This window comes from Triticum urartu, chromosome 6 (assembly GCF_003073215.2).
Source record: "Triticum urartu cultivar G1812 chromosome 6, Tu2.1, whole genome shotgun sequence".
Classification (NCBI taxonomy): Eukaryota; Viridiplantae; Streptophyta; class Magnoliopsida; order Poales; family Poaceae; genus Triticum; species Triticum urartu.
Window position 1 is genome coordinate 382,761,039 of NC_053027.1, and position 12,599 is coordinate 382,773,637.

The following is a 12,599-nucleotide window of genomic DNA, read 5'->3' on the forward strand; positions in this document are numbered from 1 at the left end:
GAAGCAACTCCGTAGCTTCCTCGGTCTCGCCAGCTATTGTCGAAGATTCGTTGAAAAATTTTCTAAGATCGCGAAGCCTCTCTCTAATCTTCTCCAGAAGCACGTCAAGTACGTTTGGTCTCCGGAGTATGACATTGCTTTCAACACTTTGAAAGAGAAATTGATCACTGCTCCAATTCTCACTCCGCCTGATGAATCCAAGCCGTACGAGGTCTTTTGTGATGCCTCTCTCCAAGGTCTTGGCGCAGTATTGATGCAAGAGAAGAAAGTTGTTGCTTATACCTCTCGCCAGTTGAAGCCTAATGAGAAGAACTACCCCACTCATGATCTCGAGTTGGCGGCAGTTGTGCATGCTCTTTTGACTTGGAGACATCTTCTATTGGGAAGAAAAGTGGACATTTTCACTGATCACAAGAGTCTCAAGTACATCTTCACTCAGCCTAATCTCAACCTCAGGCAAACTCGATGGGTCGAAATGATTCAAGAGTATAATCCGAGTATAGAGTATACTCCAGGCAAGGCCAATGTGATTGCTGACGCTTTGAGCAGGAAAGCTTATTGCAACAGTCTTATTCTCAAGCCTTATCAACCCGAGCTTTGTGAAGCCTTCCGCAAACTTAATCTGCAAGTTGTTCCTCAAGGTTTCCTCGCCAACCTTCAAGTCTCTCCTACCTTGGAAGACCAGATTCGCCAAGCCCAGCTTCTTGATGCTATGGTGAAAAAGGTGAAGATTGGGATTGCCAAGAGTCAATCCAAGTACAAGTGCTACCGCCTTGATGACAAGGATACTCTCTTCTTCGAGGATCGTATTGTTGTACCCAAAGGTGACCTCCGTAAAGTCATCATGAATGAGGCTCACAATTCTCTCCTCTCCATCCACCCTGGGAGCACAAAGATGTATCAGGACCTTAAGCAAGCTTATTGGTGGACTCGAATGAAGCGAGAGATCGCTCAATTCGTGAATGAATGTGATGTCTGCAGAATAGTGAAGGCAGAACACCAAAGACCAGCTGGTCTCCTCCAACCTCTTGCCATTCCAGAATGGAAATTTGACCACATTGAAATGGACTTCGTGACTGGGTTTCCAAAGTCCAAGCGTGGCAATGATGCTATATTCGTTGTCATCGACAAACTCACCAAAGTGGCTCATTTTCTGCCTATCAAAGAGTCGATCACCGCAGCTCAATTGGCGGAACTCTATACCTCTCGAATTGTCTCTCTGCACGGTATTCCTCAAGTGATCTCTTCAGACCGTGGCAGCATCTTTACATCAAAGTTTTGGGATTCTTTTCAGAAGGCCATGGGCACCAACATCCGCTTCAGCACAGCTTTCCATCCTCAAACTAGCGGTCAAGTCGAGCGTGTCAACCAGATTCTTGAAGATATGCTCAGGGCTTGTGTGATCTCCTTCGGCATGAAGTGGGAGGATTGTCTTCCTTATGCTGAATTCTCCTACAACAACAGTTTTCAAGCAAGTTCGGACAAGGCCCCATTTGACATTCTGTATGGCAGGAAGTGCCGTACCCCTCTCAACTAGTCTGAAACCGATGAACGTCAGCTTTTGGGTAATGACTTAATCACAGTGGCAGAGGAAATGTGCAAATTCATTCGTGATAACCTCAAAGCAGCCCAATCCCGTCAGAAGAGCTACTATGATAGTAAGCACCGTGATTTGGCTTTCGAGATCGGAGATCATGTTTACCTCCGCGTCTCTCCTATGAAAGGTACTCGTCGCTTCAGTATCAAAGGGAAGCTTGCCCCCAGATACGTGGGACCTTTCAAGATTGTCAGCAAGAGAGTCGACCTCGCCTATCAACTCGAGCTTCCTTCAAACTTTGCAAATGTTCATGACGTGTTCCATGTCTCTCAGCTTCGAAAGTGCTTCAAGACTCCTGACCGCACCGTTAACTTCGAGGACATTGAGCTCCAAGAAGATCTCTCTTATCGTGAGCACCCAGTGGCTATTCTTGAAGAGACTGAACACAAGACTCGCACCATGTCAATCAAATTTCTCAAAGTCAAGTGGTCACACCATTCCGACCATGAAGCTACCTGGGAACGCGAGGATCACCTCCGTTCTGAGTACCCGGCGTTCTTTCAGTCCTAGATCTCGGGACGAGATCTTTTGTAGTGGTGGAGTGTTGTAACACCCCGGATATAACTTTCCCAATTTGTACTCCAACTCTTCCCATTTACGGCATTAAGTTTTATTTATTTCCTCAGGTTCGGGTTTTGTCTCCGTGTGTTGTTATCATTGTCATGCATCTCATATCATGTCATCATGTGCATTGCATTTGCATACGTGTTCGTCTCATGCATTCGAGCATTTTCCCCGTTGTCTGTTTTGCATTCCGGCGCTTCGTTCTCCTCCGGTGGTCATTTCTAGCTTTCTTTCGTGTGTGGGGTTTAAACATTTCCGGATTGGACCGAGACTTGCCAAGCGGCCTTGGTTTACTACCGGTAGACCGCCTGTCAAGTTTCGTACCATTTGGACTTCGTTTGATACTCCAACGGTTAACCGAGGGACCGAAAAGGCCTCGTGTGTGTTACAGCCCAACACCCCTCCAATTTGGCCCAAAACCCACCTAAACCTGCTCCATCATCTAGAGCGTTCGATCACGATCGCGTGGCTGAAAACCGCACCTCATTTGGACTCTCGTAGCTCCTCCTACGCCTATTTAAAGTCCCCTCCCGAAATTCGCGGATCAATCCACCCTAACCTAGCCCCCCTTCGTCTCTCCGCGCGCCGGACGTGTCCGGACGCGCCGGACAAAACCGCTGCCGCCGCCCGCGCCCTATCGCCGCCTGCCACATGGCTCCTCGCCCCACATCGCCGCCGAAGCCCGCCAGGCCCGAGGCCGGCCCTCCCCGCGAGCCGCCCGGGCCAGAGCCGCCTGCCCGCGCGCCCGCGTCCTCCTCCATCGACGCCGGCGCCACGACCAGGGAGCAGCTCCGGCAAGTCCTCCCGCCGCCCGACGCGCGTCAGACCCCGCCGGCGCCGCGCCCGACCCCGGCCACCACCGGCGACCCAACTCCGGCGCCGGATCCGGTCGGCTCCGGCCTCCTCCGACCTCCCCGGCACCGCCCCGCGTTCCCCTCCGGCGAAACTCCGGCAATTCCACTAAGTCCTTGAGCTGTTTATCTCATGATGCCATATGTTCTTATTGTTTCCTAGTGATCCGTGCCTCTTTTGAGGATGATCAGTAAGGATGTTTTGTTAATATTGTAGTGCTCTATCCATCCATGTCTTTGTTTGCAATTATGGAGCACCCTAGCTTGAGTCAATCGAGCTCTACTTTTGCTACTTTGTGAATCTGGGCAGATTGTCAACTTGTTTGCAATTTTGCCGATGATGTTGTAGTTGATACGTGCATGCTATGCTATTGTTCTTGCCATGTATAGCTTGTATTTTGTTCCTTCTTGATAGATGTATGCTTGTCTTGTTAGGACTTGCTTTGTAGTGAGTGCATCGAGCTCGTAAACATGCCTACTTGAGTTATGTTTCAGCATGCTCCAGTTTTCACTAAGTCTGCAAACTGATTATATTTTTGCTATGTTCACATGCTTGCAATTGTATTTTCTTGTCCTTTTTGGCTCAAGGTCACTACGGGACTTTTGTTAAGCTCTTTGAGTAGCTCCATACCATGCTTTACTTTGCCTTGTTCAGGTCCTGTAGCATGTAGTTTTGTTGCTCCGAAGAGTGCTACCTGATCTGAAATTCCAGACAAGTGTTAATTTCACTAAGTCTGAGATCTGTTTGTCATATGCATTTTTGCCATGCTTGTTTGAACCTGTTAATGGATGAATTAGCCGTAGCTTAGTGCTAGACTTTTGTTAAGAATCTTGAATGCATCCCTGCCATGTATTTTGTTGTCATGTTTGGGTGTTGTAGCATGTTCATCTCATTGCATTTATGTGGCTACTTGCTGTAAATCGCAGACCGGTGTCATTTTTGAATCGCTTGCCATTTCCAAACCGTAACTCCGATTCCGGCGTTCTTTATATCGTTTTCAAGCGATTTCATCTCACCTTTCCAATGGCACACTTGGATTTCCAAGTTCAGGCTAGGTTCTTGCGTTTCCTGTCAAATCTTGCATTTTGCATCCCGCATTGCATCCCGCATAGCATATCATCTTTGCATCATCTTGTTGTTCCTTGCACGTGGTTGATTGTGTCCTTATTGCTTGTTTGTCTTGTTTGGGTAGAGTCGGGAGACGAGTTCGCTAGCGAGGAGCCCGTTGAGTTTTCTTTTGAGGATCCAGTCAACTCTGACAACTGTGCAGGCAAGATGATCATACCCTCGAAATCACTACTATCTTTGCTATGCTAGTTTGCTCACTCTTTTGCTATGCCTATGCTACGATGACTACCATTTTCTTTCAAGCCTCCCAAATTGCCATGTCAAACCTCTAACCCACCATGTCCTAGCAAACCGTTGATTGGCTATGTTACCGCTTTCCTCAGCCCCTCTTATAGCGTTGCTAGTTGCAGGTGAAGATTGGAGACCGTTCCTTATTGGAACATTTACTTACTTGTTGGGATATCATTATATTATCTCGTTATCTTAATGCATCTATATACTTGGTAAAGGGTGGAAGGCTCGGCCTCTCGCCTAGTGTTTTGTTCCACTCTTGCCGCCCTAGTTTTCCGTCATATCGGTGTTATGTTCCCGGATTTTGCATTCTTACGCGGTTGGGTTATAATGGGAACCCCTTGATAGTTCGCCTTGATTAAAGCTTTTCCAGCAATGCCCAACCTTGGTTTTACCTTTCGCCACCTAGCCTCTTTTTCCCTTGGGTTTCCGGAGCCTGAGGGTCATCTTATTTAAACCCCCCCCCCCCCGGGCCAGTGTTCCTCTGAGTGTTGGTCCGAACTGGGCAGCCTGTGGGGCCACCTCGGGGCAACTTGAGGGTTGGTTTTACTCGTAGCTTGACCTATCTAAGTGTGCCCTGAGAACGAGATATGTGCAGCTCCTATCGGGATTTGTCAGCACATTCGGGCGGTGTTGCTGGTCTTGTTTTAACCTGTCGAAGTGTCTTGAGTAACCGAGATACCGAGTCTGATCGAAACGTCTTGGGAGGAGGTCTATTCCTTCGTTGACCGTGAGAGCTTGTCATGGGCTAAGTTGGGACTCCCCTGCAGGGATTTAAACTTTCAAAAGCCGTGCCCACGGTTATGGGCAGATGGGAATTTGTTAATGTCCAGTTGTAGATAACTTGAACCTTAACTTAATTAAAATGAATCAACTGAGTGTGTTACCGTGATGGCCTCTTCTCGGCGGAGTCCCGGAAGTGGACACGGTGTTGGAGTAATGTTTGCGCAGGTTGTTCTCTAGTTTCTCGCTCGCGCTGTGCCTCCTCTTCTCGCTCTCTTTTGCGAATAGGTTAGCCACCATATTTTGCTAGTCGCTTGCTGCAGCTCCACATATTTTTACCTTGCCTTGCCTTGCCTATAAGCTTAAATAGTCTTGATCGCGAGGGTGCGAGATTGCTGAGTCCCTGTGGCTCACAGATTACTAATACACCAGATGCAGGGCCTGATGATTCCGCTCAAGGAGACGCGCTTGAGCTCAAGTGGGAGTTCGACGAGGACTCTCAACGTTACTATGTTTCCTTTCCTGATGATCAGTAGTGGTGCCCAGTTGGGGGTGATTGGGACCGTGTCGCATGTTGGGTTATCTTTTATTTTGGCGCCGTAGTCGGGCCATGAGTGTTTGGCTGATGTAATGTTATTTATGTACTTGATTGACGTGGCGAGTGTAACCAACTATGTTATCTCCCCTTTTATTATCATATTACATGGGATGTTGTGAAGATTGCCTAACTTGCGACATATGCCTTCAATGCGATTATGCCTCTAAGTCGTGCCTCGACACGTGGGAGATATAGTTGCATCGAGGGTGTTACAAGTTGGTAATCAGAGCCTTCCCCGACCTTAGGAGCCCCATTGCTTGATCGTTATTAGCGGCCGAGTTGTGTCTAGAAAAATGTTTTGAGTCTTTTAGGAATTATATATCGGAGAGTTTAGGAATTCTTTTTACTTCCCAGTCTCCTCATCGCTCTGGTAAGGCATCCTGACGTAGAGTTTTGACTCTTCTCTTCTCAAATTTCACTAAAAAAAAATTTAGGATCACGCGGGTATCTTGGAATCGTTCCGATGGTTTTATGATGAGAACATTGTCTTGGTGCCTCCTGTCAGGGGTTTTGTGAAAGTGTCCCGGGGAGTTGAGCTCTGAGGTGTTGTCATCATAATTTTATCGTTGCAGTTCTGGAATACCTGAGTTTAGTACGCCGACATCGAAAATCTCCTTTATGCAGTTCGTTGGTGAGATAACCTCGACGCCACCCAGTACTGGGGCGGCAGTTCGGGAGTATCGCCATAACTTGTATAATGGATGCTTTTCGAAGGTTGAGGTAGATGGTTTCCGAAGGTTTCTTGGTTATGTGTTGAAGGATGGATATAGCTGGATGTAGGATTTGCTAGATTTGGGTGAGATATTATGCTTCCCCTGTATCCCCAACACCTGATTGCATAACCGGAAAGGTTCGGGAGTTTCATAGGTGGGAATTCTTGTAGCTCTAGTTCTTCTTCCACGGATATTGGTTTGAGATTGGGATTTCTTACCGATTATTCGTTCTTGATCCATACCTTGTTGATTTATTTCTCTACCTTAATTCTAAGTGGCTTCTCAATTTATGGATATGTGACCATTTCAAGAGGAATGCATTCGTTCATTTTCTTCGGATGTGAAGACTATATGTTGCAATTTTCATTCCGTTGGATTCAGCTTCAATATTTGTCTGTCAATGTGCTAATGGTGGTCAACCTCTTCAGGATGGCTCCTCCAACGCGCACGACTCCGAATCCTGATCCGCCACCACCTCCACCTCCTCCAGAGGCATGGCAAGCTGTGATGGCCGCAACCAATGCAAACACACAGTTGATCATGCAAATTCTCCAAGAGCGCAATCAAGGCAACAATCAGAATCACTTTGCTACACTCAACCAGTTCCTTGCTAATGGGCCAAAGACTTTCAGCAATTGTGTTGAGGCAACCGATAGTGACGATTGGCTTGTGGATCTGTGCAAGCATTTCGAGTGCAGTAACATCAAGCCTGAGGACTTTGTTAAGTTCGCTTCCTTCCAACTCAAAGATCAAGCTGCAGAATGGTTCCAACAGTACAAGGACTCCAGAGGTGGACGTGTTATCACTTGGGATGATTTCCGTCGAGATTTCCGAGCTCATCATATTCCCAGAGCGTGGTTGAAAGCAAGCGTGAGGAATTACACAACCTGAAGCAAGGCTCTTTGTCTGTCTATGACTACAACAAGTTGTTTCCGAAGCTCGCCCGCTTTGCCAAGCAGGACGTCCCTGATGAGAAGAGCATGATATATCAGTTCAGGGGTGGTCTCACAGAAGAAATTCGGCTAGCTCTTGTTCTGTTTGAGCCCTTGAGATACGATGAGTTCTACAACATGGCATTGAAGCAAGAGGCTGCTCAGTTGAGGTGTGATGCTTCCAAGAAGCAAGTCAGAGATGTTACTCCTTCTTCCTCTACTCAAGTGGCCAAGCAGCAGAAGTACTGGCTTCCTCCTCCTCCGTTCCGTCAGCCGTATCAGTAGAAGAGCAAAGGTGGTAGTGGTTCTTCCCACCCACCCAACCCTTGCTTTCAGAACAAGACTTCGTCTAAAGCTCCAAGATCGAGTGCTCGGTATCACCGTCCGCTTTCAGAGGTCACGTGCAACAAGTGCCAACAGAAGGGTCACTATGCCAACAAGTGTTTCAACCAGAGGCGTCTTCCTCCTCCTCCTCCTGTCAGATCGGCAAGTACAGATGTGGTCAAACATAACCCCAAGCACGCCAAGGTCAATTTGATGAATGCAGCTCAGGCAGAGGACTCGTCAGATGTGATCATGGGTAACCTTCATGTTAATGATATTCCTACAAGAATTCTTTTTGACACGGGTGCATTGCATTGTTTCATGTCAAAGCCATTTTTCACCAAGCATGAGTTCGTTTCTTCTCATTTGGGTAAACAAATGGATATCGTTTCTCCTGGCAAACATTTGAGTGCAAGTCTGGAGGTGCCAGATGTTACTATCACCTTGGGCGACTACAAGTTCCTTTCTTCCCCAATGGTTCTTGGTAACTCGGATATTGATCTTATTCTCGGAATGGATTGGCTTTCTAAGCACAAGGCTCAGCTTGATTGTGCAGCCAGGCAGATTCAATTGACTCATTCGTCTGAGAATGTAATTGTCTTTGCCGCTCGGGATAATACCATTCGTCTGTTTTCTCTCAATGAGAAGGGTGAATTGGATGCTATCTCTCAAATTCCAGTCGTTTGCGAATATCAAGACGTCTTTCCAGCAGAGCTTCCAGGAATGCCTCCGCACCGGCCAGTTGAATTCGTTATTGATCTTGAGCCTAGCACGGAACCTGTGTGCAAGCGTCCTTACAAGCTCGGACCTGAAGAGTTGAAGGAGCTGAAGAAGCAACTCGATATTCAAGAGAAAATGGGTCTCATCCGGCCTAGTTCTTCTCCGTGGGGTTGTGGTGTTCTTTTTGTGAAGAAGAAGGATGGAACGGACCGACTTTGTGTTGATTACCGTCCATTGAACAAGAAGACCATCAAGAACAAATACCCACTTCCCAACATCAACGAGCTGTTCGAACAACTCAAGGGTGCCCAAGTATTCTCCAAGCTTGATCTCCGTATGGGCTATCATCAGATTCGAATCCGTGAGCAAGATATTCCCAAGACAGCTTTCAGGACAAGCTATGGTTCATATGAATACACTGTCATGTCTTTTGGCCTCGTCAACGCTCCTCCGACGTTCTCTCGCATGATGAACTTCATCTTCAACTCCTACACCAATGACTTCGTTTTGGTCTATCTCGACGACATTCTGGTTTTCTCGAAGAACACGGAAGATCATGCCAAGCACTTGCGTTTGGTACTCGATAAGCTCAGGGAACATCAGTTCTACGCTAAGTTCTCCAAGTGTGAATTTTGGCTTCATGAGGTTCTTTATCTTGGTCATATCATCTCTGCCAAGGGCATTTCCGTGCATCCTGAGAAGGTGTCTGCAATTGTGAATTGGGAACCTCCTCAGAACGTGAAGCAACTACGTAGCTTCCTCGGTCTCGCAAGCTATTGCCGAAGATTCGTTGAAAACTTTTCTAAGATCGCGAAGCCTCTCTCTAATCTTCTCCAGAAGCACGTCAAGTACATTTGGTCTCCGGAGTGTGACATTGCTTTCAACACTTTGAAAGAGAAATTGATCACTGCTCCAGTTCTCACTCCGCCTGATGAATCCAAGCCGTACGAGGTCTTTTGTGATGCCTCTCTCCAAGGTCTTCGCGCAGTATTGATGCAAGAGAAGAAAGTTGTTGCTTATACCTCTCGCCAGTTGAAGCCTAATGAGAAGAACTACCCCACTCATGATCTCGAGTTGGCGGTAGTTGTGCATGCTCTTTTGACTTGGAGACATCTTCTATTGGGAAGAAAAGTGGACATTTTCACTGATCACAAGAGTCTCAAGTACATCTTCACTCAGCCTAATCTCAACCTCAGGCAAACTCGATGGGTTGAAATGATTCAAGAGTATAATCCGAGTATCGAGTATACTCCAGGCAAGGCCAATGTGATTGCTGACGCTTTGAGCAGGAAAGCTTATTGCAACAGTCTTATTCTCAAGCCTTATCAACCCGAGCTTTGTGAAGCCTTTCGCAAACTTAATCTGCAAGTTGTTCCTCAAGATTTCCTCGCCAACCTTCAAGTCTCTCCTACCTTGGAAGACCAGATTCGCCAAGCCCAGCTTCTTGATGCTATGGTGAAAAAGGTGAAGATTGGGATTGCCAAGAGTCAATCCAAGTACAAGTGCTACCGCCTTGATGACAAGGATACTCTCTTCTTCGAGGATCGTATTGTTGTACCCAAAGGTGACCTCCGTAAAGTGATCATGAACGAGGCTCACAATTCTCTCCTCTCCATCCATCCTGGGAGCACGAAGATGTATCAGGACCTTAAGCAAGCTTATTGGTGGACTCGAATGAAGCGAGAGATCGCTCAATTCGTGAATGAATGTGATGTCTGCAGAAGAGTGAAGGCAGAACACCAAAGACCAGCTGGTCTCCTCAAACCTCTTGCCATTCCAGAATGGAAGTTTGACCACATTGAAATGGACTTCATGACTGGGTTTCCAAAGTCCAAGCGTGGCAATGATGCTATATTCGTTGTCATCGACAAACTCACCAAAGTGGCTCATTTTCTGCCTATCAAAGAGTCGATCACCATAGCTCAATTGGCGGAACTCTATACCTCTCGAATTGTCTCTCTGCACGGTATTCCTCAAGTGATCTCTTCAGACCGTGGCAGCATCTTTACATCGAAGTTTTGGGATTCTTTTCAGAAGTCCATGGGCACCAACATCCGCTTCAGCACAGCTTTCCATCCTCAAACTAGCGGTCAAGTCAAGCGTGTCAACCAGATTCTTGAAGATATGCTCAGGGCTTGTGTGATCTCCTTCGGCATGAAGTGGGAGGATTGTCTTCCTTATGCTGAATTCTCCTACAACAACAGTTTTCAAGCAAGTTCGGTCAAGGCCCCATTTGAAATTCTGTATGGCAGGAAGTGCCGTACCCCTCTCAACTGGTCTGAAACCGGTGAACGTCAGCTTTTGGGTAATGACTTAATCATAGAGGCAGAGGAAATGTGCAAAGTAATTCGTGATAACCTCAAAGCAGCCCAATCCCGTCAGAAGAGCTACTATGATAGTAAGCACCGTGATTTGGCTTTCGAGATCGGAGATCATGTTTACCTCCGCGTCTCTCCTATGAAAGGTACTCGTTGCTTCGGTATCAAAGGGAAGCTTGCCCCGAGATACGTGGGACCTTTCAAGATTGTCAGCAAGAGAGGCGACCTCGCCTATCAACTCGAGCTTCCTTCAAACTTTGCAAATGTTCATGACGTGTTCCATGTCTCTCAGCTCCGAAAGTGCTTCAAGACTCCTGACCGCACCGTCAACTTCGAATACATTGAGCTTCAAGAAGATCTCTCTTATCATGAGCACCCAGTTGCTATTCTTGAAGAGACTGAATGCAAGACTCGCAACAAGTCGATGAAATTTCTCAAAGTCAAGTGGTCACACCATTCCGACCGTGAAGCTACCTGGGAACGCGAGGATCACCTCCGTTCTGAGTACCCGGCGTTCTTTCAGTCCTAGATCTCGGGACGAGATCTTTTCGCAGTGGTGGAGTGTTGTAACACCCCGGATATAACTTTCCCAATTTGTACTCCAACTCTTGCCGTTTCCGGCGTTAAGTTTTATTTATTTCCTCGGGTTCGGGTTTTGTCTCCGTGTGTTGTTGTCGTTGTCATGCATCTCATATCATGTCATCATGTGCATTGCATTTGCATACGTGTTCGTCTCATGCATTCTAGCATTTTCCCCGTTGTCCGTTTTGCATTCAGGCGCTTCGTTCTCCTCCGGTGGTCATTTCTAGCTTTTTTTCGTGTGTGGGGTTTAAACATTTCCGGATTGGACCGAGACTTGCCAAGCGGCGTTGGTTTACTACCGGTAGACCGCCTGTCAAGTTTCGTACCATTTGGACTTCGTTTGATACTCCAACGGTTAACCGAGGGACCGAAAAGGCTTCGTGTGTGTTGCAGCCCAACACCCCTCCAATTTGGCCCAAAACCCACCTAAACCTGCTCCATCATCTAGAGCGTTCGATCACAATCGCGTGGCGGAAAACCGCACCTCATTTGGACTCTCCTAGCTCCTCCTATGCCTATTTAAAGTCCCCTCCCAAAATTCGCGGGTCAATCCACCCTAACCTAGCCCCCCTTCGTCTCTCCACGCGCCGGACGTGTCCGGACACGCCGGACAAAACCGCCGCCGCCGCCCGCGCCCTATCGCCGCCTGCCACGTGGCTCCCCGCCCCACATCGCCGCCGAAGCCCGCCGGGCCCGAGGCCGGCCCTCCCCGCGAGCCGCCCAGGCCAGAGCCGCCTGCCCGCGCGCCCGCGTCCTCCTCCTCCGCGCCGCCCGCCGCCGCCTTCCTCCACCGACGCCGGCGCCGCCACCAGGGAGCAGCTCCGGCGAGTCCTTCCGCCGCCCGACGCGCGTTAGACCCCGCCGGCGCCGCGCCCGACCCCGGCCACCACCGGCGACCCAACTTCGGCGACCGGATCCGGTCGGCTTCGGCCTCCTCCGACCTCCCCGGCGCCGCCCCGCGTTCCCCTCCGGCGAAACTCCGGCAATCTACAGTGCCTCGCCGGCCCCGCCTCGATCTGCGTGCCTCGGGTCAAACCCTAGATCTGGGAGGTTGAATTTTCGTCCAAGTCCCTAAAATTCCGATCCATATGCTCCTGTTCGTGACCTCGTAACTTTGCATCCGTAGCTCCGATTCATGCATATAGCATATCAAAATGTTCATCTCAGAGAGTACATCATTTCATTCCATTGCATAATTTTCATTTGAGTTCATCTTGATGCCAGAAATGCTGTTAGAATAGGGCTACTTGAGTTAATTGTCAGATCTGCTACTCCATTTAGGTTTTGTCATTTTTGCCATGATTAAAGTGTGCATGA